Source organism: Pezoporus wallicus, unplaced genomic scaffold, assembly GCF_028554395.1.
Source record: "Pezoporus wallicus isolate ANWC-B61680 ecotype Strahan unplaced genomic scaffold, APGP_CSIRO_Pwel_v1 contig_2, whole genome shotgun sequence".
In the NCBI taxonomy this organism is placed as follows: Eukaryota; Metazoa; Chordata; class Aves; order Psittaciformes; family Psittacidae; genus Pezoporus; species Pezoporus wallicus.
The window spans coordinates 4,312,504-4,335,702 of NW_026639478.1; the positions used below are offsets into that span (position 1 = coordinate 4,312,504).

The following is a 23,199-nucleotide window of genomic DNA, read 5'->3' on the forward strand; positions in this document are numbered from 1 at the left end:
ATTTTTAAAAATGTGCTATTTTTAACAGGAGAAACAATTATGTTAATACAGAAAGATGCTTTTATTGTTTACTCACTGGAAACAGACAGATAGCTCACTATTCATTAAAGCAGATTTTATTTAATAGCAGCAAGCTGAGATTTCCTGATTCATTTAAGTAAGTTCTCTGCCACTCCACAGAAAAATAGACATTCATTAGAAAAACTTTACAGAGCTCACATACTAGAATTCATTGCATCATTAAAAAAAGTTCAGATCAAGTTGCTGCAATCTCTGAGTTGTTTAAAAACCCAAACTTTCATTTCAGTGATCACAAAACAAATGATAAAACTACCATTTGTTTAACAGTGAGAAGGAAAAAAAGGAAACTTTTTCCTTTTTTCTTTTGTCTTTTTCTTGTGGGCCTAAGGAATTTTGAAGCAGTTCGGCTTTAAAAGTTGCACTTATTTTTCATTTCTCCACAGGTTAAATTATTCTTTTGAAAAATCTTGGTATGAGCAACATTCATGCCAATTTTTGGCTAATGTTCTATGTCTGACTCAATCACTAGGGATGGGCACAAGACACAACTTTGGCTACCAAGGTCTCAGAAACAGTTTTCCAATGTGTTTAGGTAGACACATTGGGTGCATGTGCAATGCGTGTATGACATAATAGTTATATTTATGATTAATTTAAGCTGTTACCTTAGTTTTTTCCCTCAGTAGCAATGAACGCATTGCCTGATATATTGATTTGCTATAGATTATGTGTAAATTTTTTAAGTGCTCACCACCTCTGAAAAAATTCCAGAGAGACCACAAGTAAAAACCACCCTTTGAATTCTTTCAGGAGAAAATATATGTCTGAAAACTGTTGACAGGCAGGAAAGGGTGCAAGTATTAAGGAAAACCTGAGGGAGTTGTTGGTCCTTGTAAGCATGAAAGTTAAAGAGGAACGGTTTTCAGGGTCTAGAATGCCTCTCTCTGGGTTTACACCACGATGAGTGGTACATACATGTTTATTTAAGGAGAGAAGTGATTTAGAAAACCTCAGAAAGTACAGCACTTCCTCCTTATTTAATTTGGCCTTGCAATTCAAATAGTGCAATATGATACCCCCAAAATATTTGGAAACAGCAGACAACACGCAAAACATACTTGTCAGAAAAACATGTAGAGTGATCTTTCTACCCTCTTTATATTTGAGTTGCTTGCACCCATGTTTTTTTTACATTGTTTAGGTTTGGGGTGTTGGGGGTTTGGTTTCAGGACATGTTTTTCTCTCTCAAAACATAAAAAATGGCTGCCAGATCACTAGAAATTACTATTGTAGATAAATTTTTGTGAAGATGAAAAGTTACCAATAATGACGTTGACAAGCATATTGGCACATTTCAAGTTCCCGGCAAATCTTGGCAGCCACCATGTGCCCCCTTGTCATAGCACCTCGACTTTGCTCCTTAGAGTATTTTTGTAGTTTCTTTCTCACCATGGACTTCCACTGGATCATGAAATAAAAGGTTCTCTGCAAAACATTAAGAATAATGGAAGGAAGCCCTGGTGGCTCAGGAAGAGTCACCGTGAGATGTGCCTCTCCACAGAGAAGCAGTACCACCCACAGGCTAGCATACCTGGAGCTGGGAGCCAGGCTCAGAAGAATCAAAAGCACTGGCAGACCACTGTAGGGGAGCAAGCAAACAGAAAACAAAACAGGCGTGATCCAGGAACCACCACTTTTCCATCTCTAAGGATCTGGACAGCCTAGTTTCTTGGACAGTATTATCAACTACATCGTCAACTGCATCATGCTCATGTGGAGGCCATACCCAGGGCAGGACTATTCTGTAAATGAACTCATTCACTGTGTGACAGGGACTTACTAGGAGCCATCATAACATGGACAGATACACAGTATCTTATACAGTAGAAGTTAGATAATTTGAAAGTAGTTAAGATGTGAAACAGGCATTTTTCCTTATGTATCATATTTGTTCTCGGATTCATGACCTTTCCTTGAAAAATATGTGCTAAATAAAGAAAATGAAATTAAATCTAACTGAACTAAGCCTTTCCTTCTACACTAACAAAACAGTTACACAGCTCATCTGCAGTTATATACTGTACTATCTGCATTAGACTCCCCCCAATGACCATATGATATTATTTTTAGTTATATAAACTCTGGTACTTACGTCTTCTTTCACTCAGACAGAATGGAAAAGTAAATCCTAATCCTCTATAAAAGGGAGATCAAATTAAAAGGGTTAATTTGAAGACAGGGTAGAGACACTCAAGATTAAAGAACAATCACAAACACCTTCAATATAGAAGTCATTTGAAACCATCCTCCAGAAAGGCTGAGTGGGAAGCTCTAGGGCAGAAGATTAGAGATCAAAGAAAATTCTCCTGAGTACCATCGCACAGTGCTCCAGATCCAGCAAATCACTGAAGCATATATTAGATATAGTAGAGGAACTGTAAATTTTAACCAAGGACCAAGCTTTTATAAAGCAAGGAGAAATCATTAAAAGCTTTTGTTTGTAAGACAGGTATTGGCATAGAAAACTTAAAAACATTCTTACAAAACAGATTATAATTCTGTTTCTCTCTCCATACTTTCCATGTCTTTCGGAGGCCATCTACTCTAAGCTTTGCAACATGGCAGTATACAGTTATTTTCAAAGCAGAGCAAAGCTAGATCTCTACAGCAGAACAAAAAAAAGACAAAAATGTGTTAATCTCTAAAGTCTTTAAATATATATACATATATGTATGTCTTTAGTGTATATGTATGCATATGTATATATAAATGTACATACATACAAAGGTATAGTTATATCCAGTTATGATATGGCTATATAGATATGTGTCTATAAAATGATAAAATATTATAAAACAAAGAGAACAATTAAATATTTTACCAGTATATTCTGCACCTCACAGAAACAGAAACTGCAAAACATCTTCATGTACGAATGCTACACGCTGACAAAACAAGCTTGAGAGAGGGGGCTCAGTTAGGACAAGAGCCCAACATACATAAGTGCTCCTCACGGCAACAAGTTACATTCATGCTGCTGCTACCAGAGCAACCTGATCATCTGTATGTCACAGACATTAGGAAGGGTTTGTTGTTTTTTTTTTTAATTAAATCCTACAAAGGGATAAAGAATGCAGCCATAGAATCTTTCACAGTAACACAGCTGAGATGCTCTGCCTCTTCCTGTGCTTTTTCTGCTAGTGTGCAGAGAATACAGGGTAAAATCTTCTTGCCAGAAACAGTCAGACCATTTTAAAACACCAGTCTATTTATGCTTGTTTCTTTCAGTTTTCATATTTTCTTCTTTCACAGCAAGTAGTCCTAAGGGATTTGGTAGAATATGCACATCCTCCTAAAGGATGATAATGCTGCTGTGAGGCAACTACGTGACTGTTTTATATCCTACAGTATAGACAGTCTTATTCTGTGGACATTTTTAGCTTAGTTTTCACAATGAGGGTGTTAGATTTGCTCTTTGCTGCTGCAAACTTGAGATTTTTGACCCAGTAGTAGTTTGGAGCATGTAAAGCTTTTGCCGAGAACAAACAGAGGATCATGGAGGGTGCAAGGATTACAGTCCATAAATGCCATAAGTGTTCTGAGTGCAGTTTACTGATGGTTAGACAGGACTTCCCCCTTGTAAACTGCACTAGGGCTACTGAGCAACCTAATTGCCACTAAGAATAAAACAATATTCCTTGTCAGTACCCACTGCTTTTGCGAGCACAAAGTAAACTTGAAATGAAGGTCAAGTCATTAATAATGTTTCCAAGTCAAATTTGTGCAATGGCTGCAAAGCAGCTTGAGCCAAGGCATTTTAGGAATGTCTGAAGATCACTACTGGAGCAAGCAGAATTTCGTTTTTCACTCTTCTTTTTAATCCCAGGGATCCCAGGGACCCCAAGGATCCCGAGCAAAAGTCCTCAAAAAGCCCTTCATTAGCTGTTCTGCTGACATGCAGAATAAGTTTGGATTTTGATTGGTTCTCAAAGTTCTTTATTTTAATCCTTTCTGATATTTTGCCTAATAAATGATTGATAAGAAAAATGATCCTTTTAAGGCCAGTCACTGTTGCTTCTTACCTTTCTTCAAAAACTTCCAGTAATATGCTGTCATTTTTTTTATTTATCCCACTTACTCAAGCATGCTACCAAACTTATCTATGTAAGGGGGTGTGGGGGGGTCTATATGTTTTGAGAAGTATATACTGTTGGACCAGTGCTGACAACTACAAAATGCATACAGAAAGCCATGCAGTAGTAGGATGTAGTGAAAAAGTGGTGTAGTGTCCAAATGGTTAAGGCATTGGGTTTTTAAGGTGACAGCTGAAAAATACATACACAGAAAACTGCAGGATACTTTTCCCAAAAAGTGAAGGGCTGAGTCAGTCATGAAAGGATCTGAGGATCTGGCATTAGGGACCCTCAGGTCTTTGAAACCATAAGATTAGACCACTGTGTCGCTCTTTGGAGCAGAAAAGAGACTAAATAGTGAAGCAACCATTCCAAGCACCAGCACATCTTTGCCTAGAAAAGGAAAACATATCAACCCACTGAGTAAAATTTCTCTGAATAAAAATGAAGAAATATTTTAAAAGTAAAAAAGGCAATCGTAGCGTAGACTTACATAATTTGGAGTGGAAGAATCCTCCCGAGGTTTCCTGGTCCTTCCCTCAGCCAAAACAGGTCCAAACTCAGAGAGAAACTGAGATGCTCAGGGTCTTGGTCATAAGCAGCCTTGTTCAATTACAACAGATTTCAGTAGTGTAAAGAAGATTACTGTGAAAGATCATATTTTCCTTTTCAACAATTTCATTTTCAGCAATGTAACTGAAGGAATTTCTCGTGCTGAAATCATTTCTGATTGAGAACAATTTGGGAGTACATTGGCTGCATGGCAGAACTACAGAAAACAAGCAACAGGAGGATTGCTATCATCGTATTGCTGTAGCACCTTTTGATATATTTCATGGGACATCCCAAGCACAATCATAGTATAAAAACTTAATTCCTGTCCCACAGAGCCTAACATCTGCACATTAGATGAGATACAGCAGATAAGGATGGACAGATTAGGGAAACAACAGTGAGACAGAGTAGTGGCATCATGACAGGCAAGAATCACAGCAAACTGGGAGTTTGTCCTGTTGTTGATCTTTTCTTTTTTTGGTAGATATCAGTGCATCTTCAACTTTTTACAAGAGATTTGAGCAAGGACAGTGATTTGCACAGGTTTATAAAGTTCCCTTCTTACCGGCATCCCAGCAAGGTTTTTCTTTCAAGGACTCTAGAAATATTTGAAGGATATAATCTCTTTCTTACGGAACAAAATTTTCCATTATTAAAAAAAAAAAAAAAAAATCAAGACCAGTATTGTTGTACAGCTTATTCTAGAATCTGAGTTCTTTATGTAAGAAAATGCTTAAAGCCTCCCCTGTCCAAAACATGAAAATTACATCTCTGATGGACCTTTCTTATTTCTATGCATATTTGCTCATACTATCACAAAAAGAGCTTCCCTCTGTCAGCTGGTCTGTAGTCAAGACTGGTTCAGGAGGGAAGTAGGTAAGTGATAGATGGAGTGGTCACAAATTCATTAATTTTGAGGCAGCTTCTCATTTTATAAATCATGAAATCAGCTGCGAATACCACAATTTCATCAGAATCAAATTGGCTAACTGGAAAAGAGAAAAATGAAATCAGTTTTTAGTTTTTCTCTAGCGATGACTTTTAGTCATGCTTTGAAATTTTAGAGGAGCTTTCAATAGGAGTTTATGCTGCAGCTTCTAAAAGGACCACTAAAGAGACCTGTGGTTAATGATCCTTGTACTGGATCCTCACCATGTACCTTGATTTTTAGAGTGCTGAAACAGTAAAATCAGAAGGCTCTCTGGGCAGTGCACTCTTCTGAAAATTGAACTACCTGATTGAGAGTCCTGTAAGATAAGAACAAGGAATTTGTTGCAGAACCTACATCACTGCAGCTGAGGGACTCTCTCAGCATTCCTGGTTGCTGTATGTTACCAGGTTCAAATGTGGCATAAAAGCTACATACACAAACCAGATGAGAGCTGTAGCAAACTACAGAAGAGGCTACATCCAGAAAATTCCAGAGTAACAACTGATTTTCTCAAGCAGTATATCTAAATATAACGAAGAGAATGCTCTTAAAAGATAAAAACAAAAACTAAAAAAGATAAATTCTTATAAGACACAGGAAGCAAAATGTTGGCTTTATTAATAAATAAAAAAACCGCTTCCAAGGTAATGTGTTCAGTTTAAGTACCATACTACAATAAAAACATAAACCAATTGGCAGGACTGCAATAGCAATGTCTGGAAAACATTTTTTATTAAAAAACAAACAAACAAACAAAAGCTAAATTGAAATTCTTCAAGTTTGTAGAGTGAAACACAAAGCAAGTTTACAACAGCCTTTCATTATTAACAAAGTAACTGCAAAGGAAGGGAAAGACAATCTCCATATCTGGGAAAAAAGACATCAAGAACAAGTACATTTATTCTGCAAGTACAAAAAAGAAAAGAGCTTTTTTAAGTTCAGAATAATAATATTTGGAACATAGCTAGCAATGGAAAACTGAATTTTCAGTCACTGAAGGTCCAAGAACAGTTTAGACATATCAGTAATGGGTTATGTATAGCTGATCCTGTCTAATAGGATGTGTTACAAGACTTTTTAAGGTCACCTCAAACCTTTGAATCCTGTGATTTTGATCACTATTTTGAGTTTGTTTCAGGCATAAATTTTTGGTTACCAAAAGTTACTTTCCCCACTTCCAGTTAAAATTGATCTTTGAGTAGTCCAAAGATACTTTCCACTATCAATCATACAGCTCAGCACGACCACAATTTTACCTTTAAGAAACATCATATCATGCTGAATTCTACATTAGTTACTGTCCTACTTTCAAAGTTACTCTAATGCTTGTTCTTTACAGTTTTCTATTTCTGCAGGTTAAGGTTACATTGATTTTAATTCACATTTGAGGTTGGAGCTCTTTCCTTACAGAACTAAAACCGCTTGGTTTACCAGCTTGATTGCCAAGTGGAGCTCTCAATTTGTATTTTCCTGCAGTAACAGCATTATTTTAAAATACAGGACAAGGATTTTAAGAAACTGCAACCATTAGTTGCTAAAAGACACTTTGCATATGACTTTGTCCATCACATTACTAGTACAAGATCTTCTATTGAAAGAACTACCACTACTGATACAAACAATGCTCTTGATTGCTTTTTTACTTTATGATAAAAATGGCTTTAGAAAGTTTGATGGAGTTGAGAACCTGGATTTGAAGAAACTGAGAGCTTTTTTATACTAAAAGTTTAACTCCCCTGCAATATCCTCCATAGGCCCTATTTACCATTAGCCACTATCTCCCTGGTACCTTCTGACAGACTTAGGCCTTTTTAAACTGCATCATATTACAGGAAAAGAGAAGAAAGTTGAGTCTTTAGAGCATTCTGTGGTTGAAAGTTGCAACTAAATGTTTCAAGTCCTGCAGTTTTTATCACTAAGTACAAGTAATATGATGTTTCTGGAGCAAGCAAGTTAGTTAGTTCTGGTGCAGAGGACTAGTTTGTTCTGGTATCACCCAGAGGGTTGTTTTAAAAGTTCTTTGTGCCTGGACCTATGACTTGCACGTGTTTTATTGGGGTTCAAGGGAAGAAAATAAGCTTGCTAAGAAATTAAGCTGTAGCTACTTCAGAGTTATGTAGCAATTCAACAAATAGTTTTGTTGAATAAATTTTGCAGGGTTCCATTTAAAATTTATGAAATTCATCCTTCTGACTGAAAGGTACAGCCCCTAAATCATTCCTTACACATGGGATGCCCAGCTGAAAGCTCATCGCTGCTGCAGAGTTAAACTACGTTAGAGGGAAACACAGAGTTGTCCATGTTATAATAATAATAAAATGTTCTCACTTCCTGTTGTTGACCTTCTCTCACTGTATTCACACAAATGGGATTTTTAAATTTGCAGGAAATTAGACTTGAGAGGTCCACTTAATTAGAAGGGGTAAAAGTGACTGAATTATACTATCATTTTGTTGTTAGGAGAAAGTTTTATTTAACTGAGAAATGGGGAAGAAACATAACAACACATTTGACATCGATGTATAGACCTAGAACTGTTTTAAAATGAGATCTTTTTAATAAGCCAACAGGTTCAGTTGCAATAAAATAATAATCTGTTACTGTTAATGTAGAACTGACATAATTTAAAATAATAATTAATTATATAAAAATTTAAATAACAATAAATAATAATTTAAATAATTTATATAAGCAATCAAACTTGATATGCTAATGTAGTAAATATTTTAGAATTCATTTCAGAAATTCAGGGGGCATTAATAAGCAAGTAAAATAAGAGACAAAGGTGGGTACTGGTGCCTCTTTGGAAATTTTTTCCAGGGACAAGCTTTAGAACTTTCTCTGCTATTTGCCGGCCATGTAATACTCTATATTCTTATAGCTCTGTATGGCATCTGGGATTATGATGATGTAAACCCATACATACAACAAGAAGAGAGCAAAATGAAATTCTTAGATTTGTATGGAATATTTTGTATTAAATAAATAAAAGGGTTATTTCAACAAAATAAAGTAATTCTAAAAACAATTCAAAGCAATCTGCAGTAACCTAGTATTTGGGCTTTTTTTTTGCTTTATTTCCTGTTTGGCAACCAGGTGGAAAAATGTGTTATTTGCACAGGCCCACCTGGTGACAGTAATTCTCCGTAGTCACAGGAAAAGAAAATTAAAAATTAAAATTCCAGTTCTGTTCTAGTGTGCCCACAATTCCTCTTTGCACAACAATGCAAGAAGTAGTCCAGCTAAGCAGTACAGCACGGGAAAATGAAGGCTTTCATAGTAAGGAACAATGCAGACTTTTTTTCTTTTACACAATTTTCTGTGACTTATCAGCTAAGATGTCTAGCTGATGCTTGGCTATGGCAGAGACTGAAACACCAGATAACATCAGCAAGTCAGATACACTTCTTTGCCATACCACTAACAAAATTTCTGACAACTTCCATTTTCCTAAATACAGATGTTTTGGAAAAAGAATAAAGAAACAATTATTTTTTTTCTTTAGACTCACATTTTATATCTTCTGCCCTACCTTTGATAGGTTTTTTTATTCTTCTGAGTATCTGATGCTTAATCCTGATATAAACACCATTCAGTGAGAAGCAACTATTTCCAATTTAGTTCTTACCTCTTTCGAATCTATGCCGCTAGACAAAATTTAGTCTTTTAGATAATTTCAATTCAAAAGAGAAATTGGTCTTAGATATTGAATGCAACAGCATTTGGACTTCCCCCTTCCCACACCTCAGAAAATTACAATAGCCTACCTTCTGAAACATAGCAGACATAGGTCTAGAAGAGATTGTTTTCTTGCTCACAGCTATGAGCTTGTTTTAGCCAGCATCAATCAAATTAATGAAGAGTGATAAATGACATATTTTGAGATGCCCTTCTGTCTTAGTGTTTTCATGTGCTGCTTTTCCCAACTTGGCCCACTCTTTTCAAGGAACACCTATAAAAGCCACATTGTCAGGAGTTCTCTATTCCTGAGCAACTTGATAGTTCCCTATCATTTTTAGTAAAACGAGAAGGAAGTACTTGATGGACTATTACAGCTATATTAAATGAAGACTGGTACTTAAAACTCCAAGCTCTGCACCATTAAAAAGTAAACTAGCTGTGGGAAATTGTCTCTCTGCAGTAACAGTTCCCATATTTATCGCACAGTTTGGATACATCATTCCAGCACATCTGATTCCATCTCTGAAAAGAAAGAGATTGTTATCACCTATGGGGGAGTTTAAGCAGCACCTTAAATAGTGGGGACAGTTTAACTGCTTACAAGAAATCTGAAGAGGGACTTTTTACAAGGGCACATAGGGGTAGGACAAGGGGGAATGACTTTAAGCTGAAAGAAGGGAGATTTAGCTTAGATGTTAGGAAAAAAAATCTTCACTATGAGGTTGCACAGGTCACCCATAGAAGTTGTGGCTGCCCCATCCCTGGCAGTGTTCAATGCCAGGTTGAATGGGGCTTTGAGCAACCTGGTCTAGTGAAAGGTATCCCTGCCCATGGCAGGGGGGTTGGAACTGAATGGTCTTTAAGGTTCCCTCACACCCAAGCCATTCTATGATTACATTGGTGCCCTACTTGTCGATACCATGCTGAGTACCCATAGAAGGGTAAAAACAGCCATAGCACCACCAGCCCTACATGAAGCATCCGGATTGCACTGATTTCCCAGTTAATTCTTCCAGGAAGAAAAGTACACCCAGCACTATTAGAATAAACCATATTTTTTTCAAGGAAGGAGAACTATGAACCAAACCCCTGACCAAAACACAGCCACCAAAGTACCACCTTACAATGAACTCTCATATAACGACCAGAAGTACAGGCTCTTCACTGATAGTTTCTGTAGACTCCTGTCCTGGGTTCAGCAGTAGCAGTCATTTTTCTCCTTCTTGGTAGCTGGTGCAGTGCTGTGTTTTGACTTTCAGCTCGGGAACAGAGCTGATAACAAGGATGTTTTGGTTTGGCCAAGGACTTTGTGAGCCTCATGCTCTGCCAGGGAGGAGGGGAAGCCAGGAAGAAGCAGAGACAGGACACCTGACCCAAACTGACCAAAGAGGTATTCCATACCACAGCACGTCATGCCCAGGATGCAACTGGGAGGGAGCCGGAAGGGCTGGGAGACTGCAGGGTGGGAGGAGGTATCGGTCGGAGCTTGGTCGGGCTTGGGGGGCGAGTTATTGGTTGGCTGGTGGTGAGGCGTTGTATTCTCTTCCCTTGTTATTTCCTTTCTCATTATTATCATTGGTGGTAGCAGCAGTGATTTGTGTTATACCTTAGTTACTAAACTGTTCTTATCTCAACCCGTGGGAGTTGCATTCTTTTCGATTCTCCTCTCCGTCCCTCCGGGAGCAGGGGGAGGGAAAAAAGTGGGGGGAAGTGAGTGAACGAGTTACCTGACTGGGTTTAAACCACGACAACTCCAAACAACAGAGCCAGAGGAGAACAGGAAAACACAGGACCAGTCAGTGAGCCAAGGGAAACAGTTGCAGTCCCAGCTGCAACTAGAGACTTAGATTGGGAGCATAACAGAGAACTTGGTTTAGTTCATCTGTGTATGATGTGTAGTGCCAACATGCTGATCATCTGCAAGTTGATGGAAAATGATCATGGGAAGAACTTGAATTTCCTGTGCAAGCTTTAAGATTTCCCTAATCATAGCCTTCCCTGCTAGATTATCTGCCACCCTTTTATCCACTTACAAAGTTTGTCAAGACTTTTTGGCTTCCCTGGCCAATGACTTGGTTTTTAACCACCTGGAAGAGTGGAACTAGCTGCAGGCTTGCAGATTTCACAGTGCAGTGGTTTCTTTAGATCACTGAAGCTGAATGAAGCTTTAACCGTCATCGGTCTCTAGGGGACATGACTGCTGACTTGATCTTGAAAAGTGTTCATTAAGCCTTGTTTTGATTCATATTTTTTAAGCTGCAAAAGTATTCTTTTTTTCCTCTAGTCCTGTGGCAACTTTTTATTTTAATAGTAAAAGGCTGATAAAAAATGCATATGAATTATGTCTGCTGGATTTCTTTTATTAGCATGCCTATTGATGCACTCAAAGAATATTCACTGTGCCATTTTAAGAACTTCTGGCATGCCCACATTGGGACTGCTAAGCTGAGTTCTGGTCTCTGCATCTGGGGAAGGACATAGGAGCTGGAGAAGGTGCAGAGAAGGGCAACTAGATGATCAAGGGGCTAGAGAGAAGAGAAAGGTTGGAACTCTTCAGTATGGGGCTGAAGAAGCCTTAGGGAATCATGAAGGCAATGGAAAAGCTGAGCACAGAACTGTTGTTCACTAAATCTTGCTATCATCTGAGAATGAAGTAGCACTTGTTGAAACACTAGTAGTGAACTGACTGAAATCATACTTTTTCACCCAGTGGGTATTAAATTTATGAAAGACAGGAGATAGGGGAAGAAAATGGTATCATCTCACTCAAAAAATGGTAGACAGATTCATGGACCACAAGACCATATGAAGAGTGAGGTCATGGATATACCTTAAAACATTCCAAATTATTGGGGGTGCTGGGACAGTAAAAGGGGAGTGAATGCTAAAAGTGACAAACAGAGTCTCCTTTGTGCTGTGCAAATTAAAAGAAATATGAAATATAGCAAATCTTTTAGGGACTTAAAAGTTGACAGCATGGTATTAATCAGATATAACACTTGTCAAAAGTAATACAAATTCCTACTTCCCTTTTCTTCTTCAACTCTCTAGTGCATCTATCTCCATTTTGACACTGGTTACCCTGAAATGCCTTCTTGACTGCTTTAAGGCAATAAAAATGGAAATAAAAAACTCTTCAAAAGATATTCAAATAAATGACAATAGCACACAATAAGGCTGTCAATCCATCTTAACTCAAAAGAGTAAAATATATGTCAGTAGAATGGGTTGGCATTTACTCAACATCAAATTGTCAGGAAGCATTTAAGTGTGCCACACCATACTAAAGTTGACAAAATCTGAAGATTTCATCCCCAGAGGAGAAGTCAGCAATGAGGAAAGAAACAGGAGCTATTCAAAGTCTCCAACACAATCAGAAACACAGACTTTACCAACTCAATCTCTCCTACCCAAGTCTAGAAACAGTTATATCCAACAGCTCTGTTTCACCTCTGCCCATCACTTTAGTAATGTTTAAAATAGGATGCTATAGAAAGCATGTGGAAGGAAGTGAGAAACACTGAAGTGTGAGACTATAACGGTACACCCTTGCTGATACCAGACTGCTGTTTGAGCTTTACCATATGCCAGGCGCAGAGACTTCACTGGACACTGCAATGGGTAGTCCTTCCCATACAGATCTCTTGCTCTCTATGTTATGTCTACAAAATAGTCACATATGTGAAAATCAGATGCGTCAAGGCCTTTTGGTCAGATGAAGGGAAGAGAGATTCGTACTACCTTGCTTTGATTTTTAACTGTATAAATTTTGTTGCAGGTTTAAGCATGAACTGTTTTCAACACACAACTCCATTTTGATTAAAAAAATAACTAGGTTCAACAAAGGAGCCCGAATATCAGTGAAAAATAGTGGAATTTAGGCTCCTGAGTCACTCAGGTCTTTTTTAAAAGTGCTTTTATATGCTGACTAACAAATTAAGATTGAATTATCAGTTGGTTTTAGACATCACTGTCTAAAATTAATTATGCTAAAATTTAATTAAGTAAAATTTAAAAACACAGCAGCACAATGTCAATATACCTCTGAAAAAGCTCATATTTGATACAGATTTTCATGCAGCTCATTTTCTGCTGCAATGTCATGAAAACAAATAATAATTGTAAGAGATACATGTCTGAGAACAAAAAATGAGGCTGCTTTAAAATTACTACCTTTACATTTTAATTTCCCTACCAACATTCATAAGTCAAATCATGCTTCATACATGAATACAAAATACATGGTGTACGAATAAAGTTACTACATGAATAAGGAAAGGGAGGGGTATTAATTTCCCCATTTTTTTTCACCTTGGAAATTGTTTTGAAAATTTAACAGGCAAATATATTTTTTTCCCCACAAACTGTATCTCTGTAAAAGCATCACCAGTTTCTTGGTCTTCTATTCCATGTAAGCAAATATATAAAATTACTTCTGTGTAAATGCTAAGAAAATAATAAGTATCACCGCTAGGGGATGCTGATAGTAAATCAACAGAACTTTTTTGCTGATAGCGGTGCCTTCAACTTACTATTTTCTGTTAAAAACTTCAGTTTAAGATTAGAACGTTATCCCAAAATACAACAGGCCAGAGGTATTTGGTCAAATTTGGTCAGTGAAGCCCTGAAGAAAAAATATTTAAATATTCTATACATTTACATTTAGGAGAACAGAGATGGTATGTATATAGCAGCCCAGAAGTTTCTTAAATGCTGGTATAACATAATGCATTTAGCAGTGTTTCTCACAAATTCAGATTTACATTTATGTAGTTATCTGGGAAAAAAAAAAAGTCTTTTATTAGTTCTAGGATCTTGGTGAGTGGAATGTACAGAGGAGGAACAAAAATGCAGAAATTGGGGGGAAAAAATGAAAAATCAAGCTTTATTACTCCTGGCCATTTTAGTTTTGGATGCTCTTTAATACTAAGATTAGGTCAAAACCTAAATAATCGATGTAGCTGAAGGAGATAAAGTAAAGATATTGGTTTACTGTTAACACAAAAACTCATCCACAAGAAGCAAGATGTAAAATGAGTTTCAAGAAAAAGCATAATTTCTGTTTAATCTCCAATGTATTTTTATACCTTGCATATCCATTTTGAGTTCAGGAAAGGACTTTCAAAAGGCTATTCCTTGGTTAAAGAGACTAAGAGCTTTTTCTGTTTTTTTTCCTCTGGTTTTACTATTAAAGATATTTTCCTTGACATTTGGAAAAAAAAAAAAAACAAAACTAATTTATCTTAAAGTATTAGAGTCATTTATCTTTGCTGCTGCACTGCTGTTTTCACTTGGAGTTTAAAGTCTTTGGAGCCCAAAGTCCTTGGAGCCAGGTCCTGAGAAGGGCTGAGCTGATATTGGAACTAGCAAGTCCTCACAATTTGACCATTTTACATGTTTCCATAGCTGCTTAAAAAGAAAAAAGAACTTTAAAGAACTTTCACCTTGCAAACTTGAAAACTATCCATTTAAATTGAAGGAGCATCATATAGTCCAGTGAAAGCAGAGCTCACAGCTGACCTCTGTTTCACTTGCTACACCATCTGCTGAAATGGGAGTAATGCTTTCTTAGGGGAATGAGAAGTAAGGCAGGTAGAATTTATTAATAACTGGCATGAGGGTCATACGAATATATATGATCTGAATTATTTGGCTGTGTGAAAACAGACTAGTTTGGCCTCTCAGACCATTTTTATTATGATTTTATAGCAGTGGATGGAAATCACTAAGAAGTATTTTTAAAAGATTAATTTATCTTCCTTGCTGCAATGCAGTTTGTATGTGATGTTTCTGGCCTATAAGTCAGATCCTGAAGGGTGCAACCACCTCATATCTCGCCACTTCACTCTATGTAGAGAGTCCAGTTCCAGAAGTCTTGTGAAACTGAAGTCCCTGCTGGGAGTTCCTTGACTGTTGCTTTTAAGGATGAAAGGCATGTAACTAGATTGGATGAACTGATGCTTGTATCATATTCTTATATATGTCATATACACATAGAATTGCATCAGTCTGGTTCTCCTGACTAATATCAATTGCACTGAGAGATCAGCAGTGGTTGATCGCAATTTGGTCATCATTTCAGGCTGCTCAAAACAAAGTTACAAAACTTTCATGTTGGCTATCAGGATAGGAAATAGCAATGAATCTGATATTCTTAGATGCAGAAGGATACAGAATATACATATACAAATACTTGTACTTTTATACATCAAAGCTAAACATACAGCCTGTAATTAAGAAATCATATTGATGAACAACACCACCTGTATTTCTCATAATATTGATAACAGAACAGTATAATGATACTTTTCATAGCTGACTTGGTCTTCTGAAGCATGCTGGGCAGAACCAAAAGCATACAGGGTTTTGCAATGCTGTATAAAGTTGTACTAATAATGTCAACATTAATAACGCTGGCATCTTTTCATTATAATCTGCATTGGGAAACTACATACTGAACATCAATACAATAATGTAGTTGTATATATCCATACATGAAGAAATTCAGAAATCCAAATCACTCCTTTTTCTCATTCAAATACATTTCCATATATAAAATTTATAGAATCATAGAATAATTAGGGTTGAAAAGGACCTTAAGATCATCTAGTTCCACCCCCCCTGCCGTGGGCAGGGACACCTTACACTAAACTATATCACCCAAGGCCTCGTCCAACCTGGCCTTGAACACTGCCAGGGATGGAGCATTCACAACCTCTCTGGGCAACCTATTCCAGTGCCTCACCACCCTAAAAGGAAAGAATTTCCTTCTTATATCCAATCTAAACTTCCCCTGTTGAAGTTTTAACCCATTACCCCTTGTCTTATCACTACAGTCTCTAATGAAAAGTCCCTCCCCAGCATCCCTATAGGCCCCCTTCAGATACTGGAAGGCTGCTATGAGGTCTCCACGCAGCCTTCTCTTCTCCAGGCTCAACAGCCCCAATTTTCTCAGCCTGTCTTCATATGGGAGGTGCTCCAGTCCCCTGATCATCCTCGTTGCCCTTCTCTGGACTTGTTCCAACAGTTCCATGTCCTTTTTATGTTGAGGACACCACAACTGCACACAATACTCCAGGTGAGGTCTCAGTGCCTTTTGCACTTCTGTACTACTCCCGAGAAAGCATATGGGACAACTGAAAAATGAAAAAAGAAAACATATTCGCCATATGTAGTAGTCCCGCTCTTAACCATCATTTCTCTTGCTTCATCTCATAAAAAAATGGGATTCCAAACACAGTCCTTTAGCATAATTCTGTTTGTTAATATGTACATAAGCTTCCTGAAAAAGGATGTAATTCACCATCTCTTTAGGCTGCTGACTATTGTTTTTTCCCACTTACATCTCAGTTCAATCTCAGACAGGCAAGTCTCAATTTATTCAATATTCTATTATTGATTCTTTGATTTTTTTTAATTTTAAGATGAAATAGAAGCATATGTGCATAAGTGATATTATTTCTCTAATTAAATCAAAAGTAAAGAAAACTCTTTTACTCTAAATACATAACAATTTATTGTACAGTTGCATTAAATTAACTAGTAAGTAACAACATTGTCCTGGGTTCAGCAGTAGCAGTCATGTTTCTCCTCCTTGGTAGCTGGTGCAGTGTAGTGTTTTGACTTTCGGCTCGGGAACAGAGCTGATAGAGATGTTTTGGTTTGGCCAAGGACTTTGTGAGCCTCATGCTCTGCCAGGGAGGAGGGGAAGCCAGGAAGAAGCAGAGACAGGACACCTGACCCAAACTGACCAAAGAGGTATTCCATACCACAGCACGTCATGCCCAGGAGGTAACTGGGAGTTAGCCGGAAGGGCTGGGAGACTGCAGGGTTGGAGGAGGTATCGGTCGGAGCTTGGTCGGGCTTGGGGGGGGCGAGTGATCAGTCGGCTGGTGCTGAGGTGTTGTATTCTCTTCCCTTATTTCCTTTATCATTATTATCACTGGTGGTAGGAGTAGTGATTTGTGTTATACCTTAGTTACTAAACTGCTCTTATCTCAACCCGTGGGAGTTGCATTCTTTTCGATTCTCCTCTCCATCCCTCCGGGAGCAGGGGGAGGGCAAGAAAGGGGGGGAAGTGAGCGAACGAATTACCTGACTGGGTTTAAACCACGACAAACATTTAGTTTCCAGGATACACATCTACATGAATGCACCTGTTTCTTTCTTCTAGGGCTGGATATGTACATGTGTAACAGCAATATGGGAGTGACAAAGCAATAAGGACAATTTTCCTTACCTGGTGAGTAACACATACAGTTCAGGCCAGACTAACCAAAACCAATCATATTGACTTCAGCTTGTTTGATAGAACCTTCTGTCTCCAAAGCATGGAGAATGCAATATTCAGGAGAAAGATTTATTTAATTCCCTTCTTCCTTGTAAACTGAAATATGGCCAGAAATTAGCTGCTTGATCTCCACCAATAAACTCTATCACAGGTGCGGCCAGATCATTGATAAAGCTTCCAAACCACAGCATCACTTTGATCCAGCCTACTTGAATTACCATAACTCTCTTAGAGGAACATGTCAGAAAAAAATCTTGAGAAAAACAAGTCAGTAAACTTGAAAGAGAAACATTTATCTAAAAAAAAAAAAAAGAACCAAACAAGCAAAGAAAATAAATAGATAAAAAAATAAATAAATCGAGAGATGGATAAAAATTAAAAAAAAAAAAAAAAAAAAAGCCAAGAGAGCCTGGAATCTCAGCTGTGAGCTGCCATGTGGTATATGTGGCCTCATTTATGTTCATACCCAAAGGCTGTTTTCCCAGTTACGCCTGCACATCACAGATCCCTCCAGATTCTAAATTGAATTCCTTCTCATGAAAACAAGGAGTCAAGATGTCTGTGTAACCCCAGTCTCAGAAGGACTTTTAGATCTTTCTGATTAGGACCAGGTTTTGTAGCTAGTCTTAACGAATGGGGAGAAGAGTCCTTCACTATCTGCCAGAACAAGAAAAATTAGATGCATCATGAGAAGGTTCATTTTAAATCATTAATGTAAGTCTAATTAAACAATTAAGGAATTCTGGGGACAGAGTTTCAAAGTAATCGGTGAAAAACAATCAAGACGGGTCACCTAAAGATCCTAACAGAAAAGAAGGGAAAAATGAAATGGTTTGAAAATTTGTACCAGTCATAGCTGGGAGACCATGCAAATACATGGAATTTCAAAACAAAATCACTACATTTTACCTAAAAGTTAGCCTCTTTCACTTGAACATGATGATCTTGTAAGAAAAGCCCTTTGATTTTTGAATAAAAGAAACATTACCTTGACTGTCTCACAGCTTCAGGATACTACACCTAAATTATAACTATTTCAAGTTAACTTTCATTCTTCTCCAACTTGCTAAATTTATGCCAAATTCAGGTATTTTCTTAAACATTAACATCTGGAGATTTAAGTGAATAAAACCACTTATGCAGTATGTGAATAGTGTTATTCCTCATGGCTCTACCTTACCAGAGGCAACAAGGCACAGTTAAATAAAGAGTGTTTTCAAGTGTGAGATAATGTCTTCAACCACTAGTTCAGGTTGCATCTTAAGAAGTCTTCTCCCAGAGCTTTAGTACCATGGTTAAACTGGTGAAAACAGAGTAGACGTTCATCCACACCAAAAATTTTTGAAATTTAAAATGAAGAAATTAAACTGAGAATAAAAAGAGACAAAAATTGAATCATAGAATCATTGAATCATAGAATCATAGAAAAGTTAGGGTTGGAAAGGACCTTAAGATCATCTAGTTCCAAACCCACTGCCATGGGAAGGGACACCTCACACTAAACCATGCCACCCAAGGCCTCGTCCAACCTGGTCTTGAACACTGCCAGGGACAGAGCATTCACAACTTCCCTGGGCAACCCATTCCAGTGCCTCACCACCCTTACAGTAAAGAACTTCCTTCTTATACAATATAAAGCTCTCCTGTTTAAGTTTTAACTCGTTACCCCTAGAGTCCCTGATGAAGAGTCCACCTGCAGCATCCCTATAGGCCCCCTTCAGATACTGGAAGGCTGCTATGAGATATCCACGCAGCCTTCTCTTCTCCAGGCTCAACAGCCCCAACTTTCTCAGCCTATCTTCATACGGGAGGTGCTCCAGTCCCCTCATCATCCTCATGGCCCTCATCTGGACTTGTTCCAACAGTTCCATGTCCTTTTTACGTTGAGGACACCGAACTGCACACAATACTCCAGGTGAGGTCTCACAAGAGCAGAGTAAAGTAGGCAAGATCACCTCCTTTGACCTGCTGGTCACGCTCCTTTTGATGCAGCCCAGGATACAGTTGGCTTTCTGGGCTGCAAGCGCGCACTGAAGCCGGCTCATGTTCATTTTCTCATCAACTAACACCCTCAAGTCCTTCTCCACAGGGCTGCTCTGAATCTCTTCTCTGCCCAACCTGTAGCTGTGCCTGGGATTGCTCTGACCCAGGTGTAGGACCTTGCACTTCTCATGGTTAAACTTCATGAAGTTGGCATCAGCCCACCTCACAAGCGTGTCAAGGTCCCTCTGGATGGCATTCCTTCCCTCCAGTATGACAACTGAACCACACAGCTTGGTGTCATTGGCAAACTTGCTGAGTGCGCACTCAATCCCACTGTCCATGTCACCAACAAAGATGTTGAACAACCACTGATCCCTGAGGGACACCACTCGTTACTGGTCTCCAGCTGGACATTGAGCCATTGACCACAGCTCTTTGCATGCAGCAAATTTCTTTCTAAGAAATGCTTTTGAAGTTAATGCAGAATTTTTCCCATCAGCCATGGACTGGAAATATCATCCGAAATCTTTTCATGGCCCTTATTCTTGCTAGGTCTTGTCACTCTAGAGAGTGACAAGAAAACATAGAAGTATTTCCAATAATGAATTTCACTTCCTTTTGTTAATACAGTTTCTGTAAGCAGTTAATACCCTTGAACATATTCATTTAATTAAATGTATTTATTACTTTCATCTACTCAACAGAAGCTGGCAAGAATTATTTCATTTAATCTCTAGGCTGCACGCCCACACATACTTTGCTGCAAAAATTTTATATTCAATGTCTGAAACCTGAGATCTTTTTATTTGCAAAGGGTCATGAATGCTGTTTCTCCCCTTTGACTGGCTCCCATCATCAAAGAAGTGTTGAGGGAAGCAGCTGGGACTGGGATTCTCTCAGGGAAAGAAAAGCAGTACTAGGGAATTGTAGCAAATTTACATTTCTGGGTGGTTTGGGGGTAATAAAGACCTTCCCAGGAAGCTGAATCCACTTTAATTTTGCATACATATGTTCCTGCATCCAGAATCTGATTTTTGAAATAGATCTTTTCATGTCACTATCATGAAAAACTTTGCCTTCCATTTAAAGACTCTGGCAAAATGAATGTTTCTCTATTCCAATCATTTCTTACACAGATACTGTAAAGTCTGTCATTCACTAAAACATGAATTTTCTTTGTGTTCCTGAATATCATCTTTAGTCACTGAAAGACTGAATCAGTGCTGTTCTACTTTGCAGCTTGCATATACATTTTGAGATTTTTTTTAACATTGTTTATTCGAATTTACTACAAGTGTTTATGTTCATGAATTAGTTTGACTCTGCCCATACCATGGCATTTTAACATCCTATTCTGCAAAGCTGTGATGTTTCATTATTGTCTGATATTCCTACCAGTTGTAAAAAACACATGAATCCTCAAATAAGTTTTAAATACAGTTGCTAAAATCCTCATTTTAGAGGACTGATTTGCAGCTGACAATAAGACAGGGGAGGTACCTGCAAATATCTTATAAACATCCTTATGACTCCCAGGGAAGGATTCTTTATCAATGAAGCTTAAGAAGGAATGCTCAAAGGGCACTGACAAGAAACCTGGGGTGGATTTCATCAGACTGCACTCTGGTTACTGTGTGAGCAGAGCTGCTTCTGGGAGGCTGTGGAGTAACCTTGACAGAGAAGTTAAAACCTAAGCAGCAATTTTTCTTTTCCTGGGGGAAATCATAATGGCTTATCAGACCACAGTGCCACAGACCACTCTAAAGAGAGTCTGCTGTTTCTTATGTGTGGAACATAGGCAATGAAGGGGTTACCATGTCATATTTTTTCCCAATTGCTTCAAATGTGGCTGGCTAAGAATTCAGGAAACGTTCACTATAGTCATATGCCAGCACCTGATTGTGAAAGTCTGATTAGATTGAATTACTGAATGTATTGTCTGGTCTGCATAATAGAATAAAGAATGGACACACCCTTCTCCTAATCCTATACACAGTTCTGGGGCAGTGCTTTTCCACACTGAACACATTTTCAATTTTCCTACTTTCATTTTCTACCCTTATTAGGTGTAAATATAGGTTGCACTGAATGAAGTGTGTCACCCCTCCTGCTTTAGTGTTATTTCCTTATAGCCAATCCTAGGGTTATCTACCCCCAAGCTAGCATGCTTTTACACACCAATGCACAATTTTCCTCTACATGATATTTGTTAACTTGTATTAACAAATAGTGTAAAACATCTTTCTCCCAGCCTAGACAAGCCCACAGCAATAGTCCAAGAACACCTAAGTCTCAGCTTTTATTCTACTGTGATACTAAATATAGCTCAATAGGAGATTTGAATTTTGCCAAGTATGGGGAAGTCAGAAATAAACTGTGAAACATTCAAAAGACTTTGTTTTCCCACTGGTTGCTTTTAGTTTCTCAGTCTCTCTTGCGTGAGCACAGCCAGAACACGTTTTCATAGATTTTTTTTTTTTTTTGATTCAGATACCTGTGAATATACTGTGCCAGTTATTACAGAAATATCTCATGCCCTGGGGAGTTGGGCTACAGGTTAGAAGTGGTACGCTTTGTGACATAAACCATTGAGTTATTTGATGAATATTCTGAACCTGTTAGGCCATCTTGTAGTTCTGCTGCTAAGTGCAGTGCTACCTCAGTGGAGCTGCTACTTCTGTCCCTCTCATTTGTTTAATGTTTCTTGCTTCCTGTCTTGTAAAGGCAGGTCTGTATCTGCTGTGATAACACAGATCAAGCATTTTTGAAACAGTGAAGAAACCTAAATGTCTAATGAGTTATTTTCAATATATGAGATTCATAATCAGAGAATTAGGAATTCGCAGGTACGAGTGTTAAACTGTAAGATTTGAAGCATACTCCACTTTATGTATGTTGAATGCAAATGACAAATGAAGCTGGAAAGCTGCAGCATCCTGGAGTTAGTACCCCAGAGACAGCCATTTATAGAAGACAGTAGCATGAATGGGTGGAGACAGGAAGAAAATCCACTGATGTGAACAGAAGAATGATGTGCTTTGGGGCACTGAGGTCATTTTATCAGTTCAACAGGATAGAATCAAACCAGCATGAGAAACCTTGCAGGAAAGTTGTCATAACTGTAAAAATAGGAGCTCCTGTAATGAAGACTGATATAGCCCAAATTACATCAGGGATGGAGGAAAACAAATGGGATTGATGTCCTCTGCCATCGGCCAGGTCTACAATATAATCCATAATTTGGGGGTAGGGGAGGTGAGCGTGGTGGTGTTGTGTTTGTGCGGGGGTTTGTTTATGTTTTGTTTTTTGTAGGCTGCAATTTAAAACAACCACAGAGGGGATGACAACCTTAGAGATAATATAGCTGTACTCGATGGTCATGACTGCTCAGTTACCATACAATACTAATTTTAAGGTCCAATCCAATAACATTCAGGATAAGCAGCTTCTAATATCTTGTTGCGAGCTTGTAAGGGTACAGTAGGGTATATGAGATCAGATTACACAAACCTAGGAGGAAACACAGAATCATTAAGATTGAAAGGTTCCTCTGACAGTCATGTAGTTCAACTCCCTCCTCAAAATAGGGCCACTTAAAGCAGATG

The 23,199-nt window shown here is 38.1% G+C and overlaps 1 long non-coding RNA gene across 1 annotated transcript; it reads right to left on the reverse strand.

Annotated features, from left to right (window-relative positions):
• Positions 1-1,890: 1,890 nt before the first annotated feature.
• Positions 1,891-6,198, reverse strand: LOC130602144 (uncharacterized). Its single transcript, XR_008972833.1, has 3 exons — positions 5,862-6,198; positions 4,648-4,757; positions 1,891-2,008 (listed from the first exon to the last, which is right to left on the reverse strand). It is a non-coding gene; the product is annotated as an uncharacterized LOC130602144 (long non-coding RNA).
• Between the last annotated feature and the right edge of the window lie 17,001 nt (positions 6,199-23,199).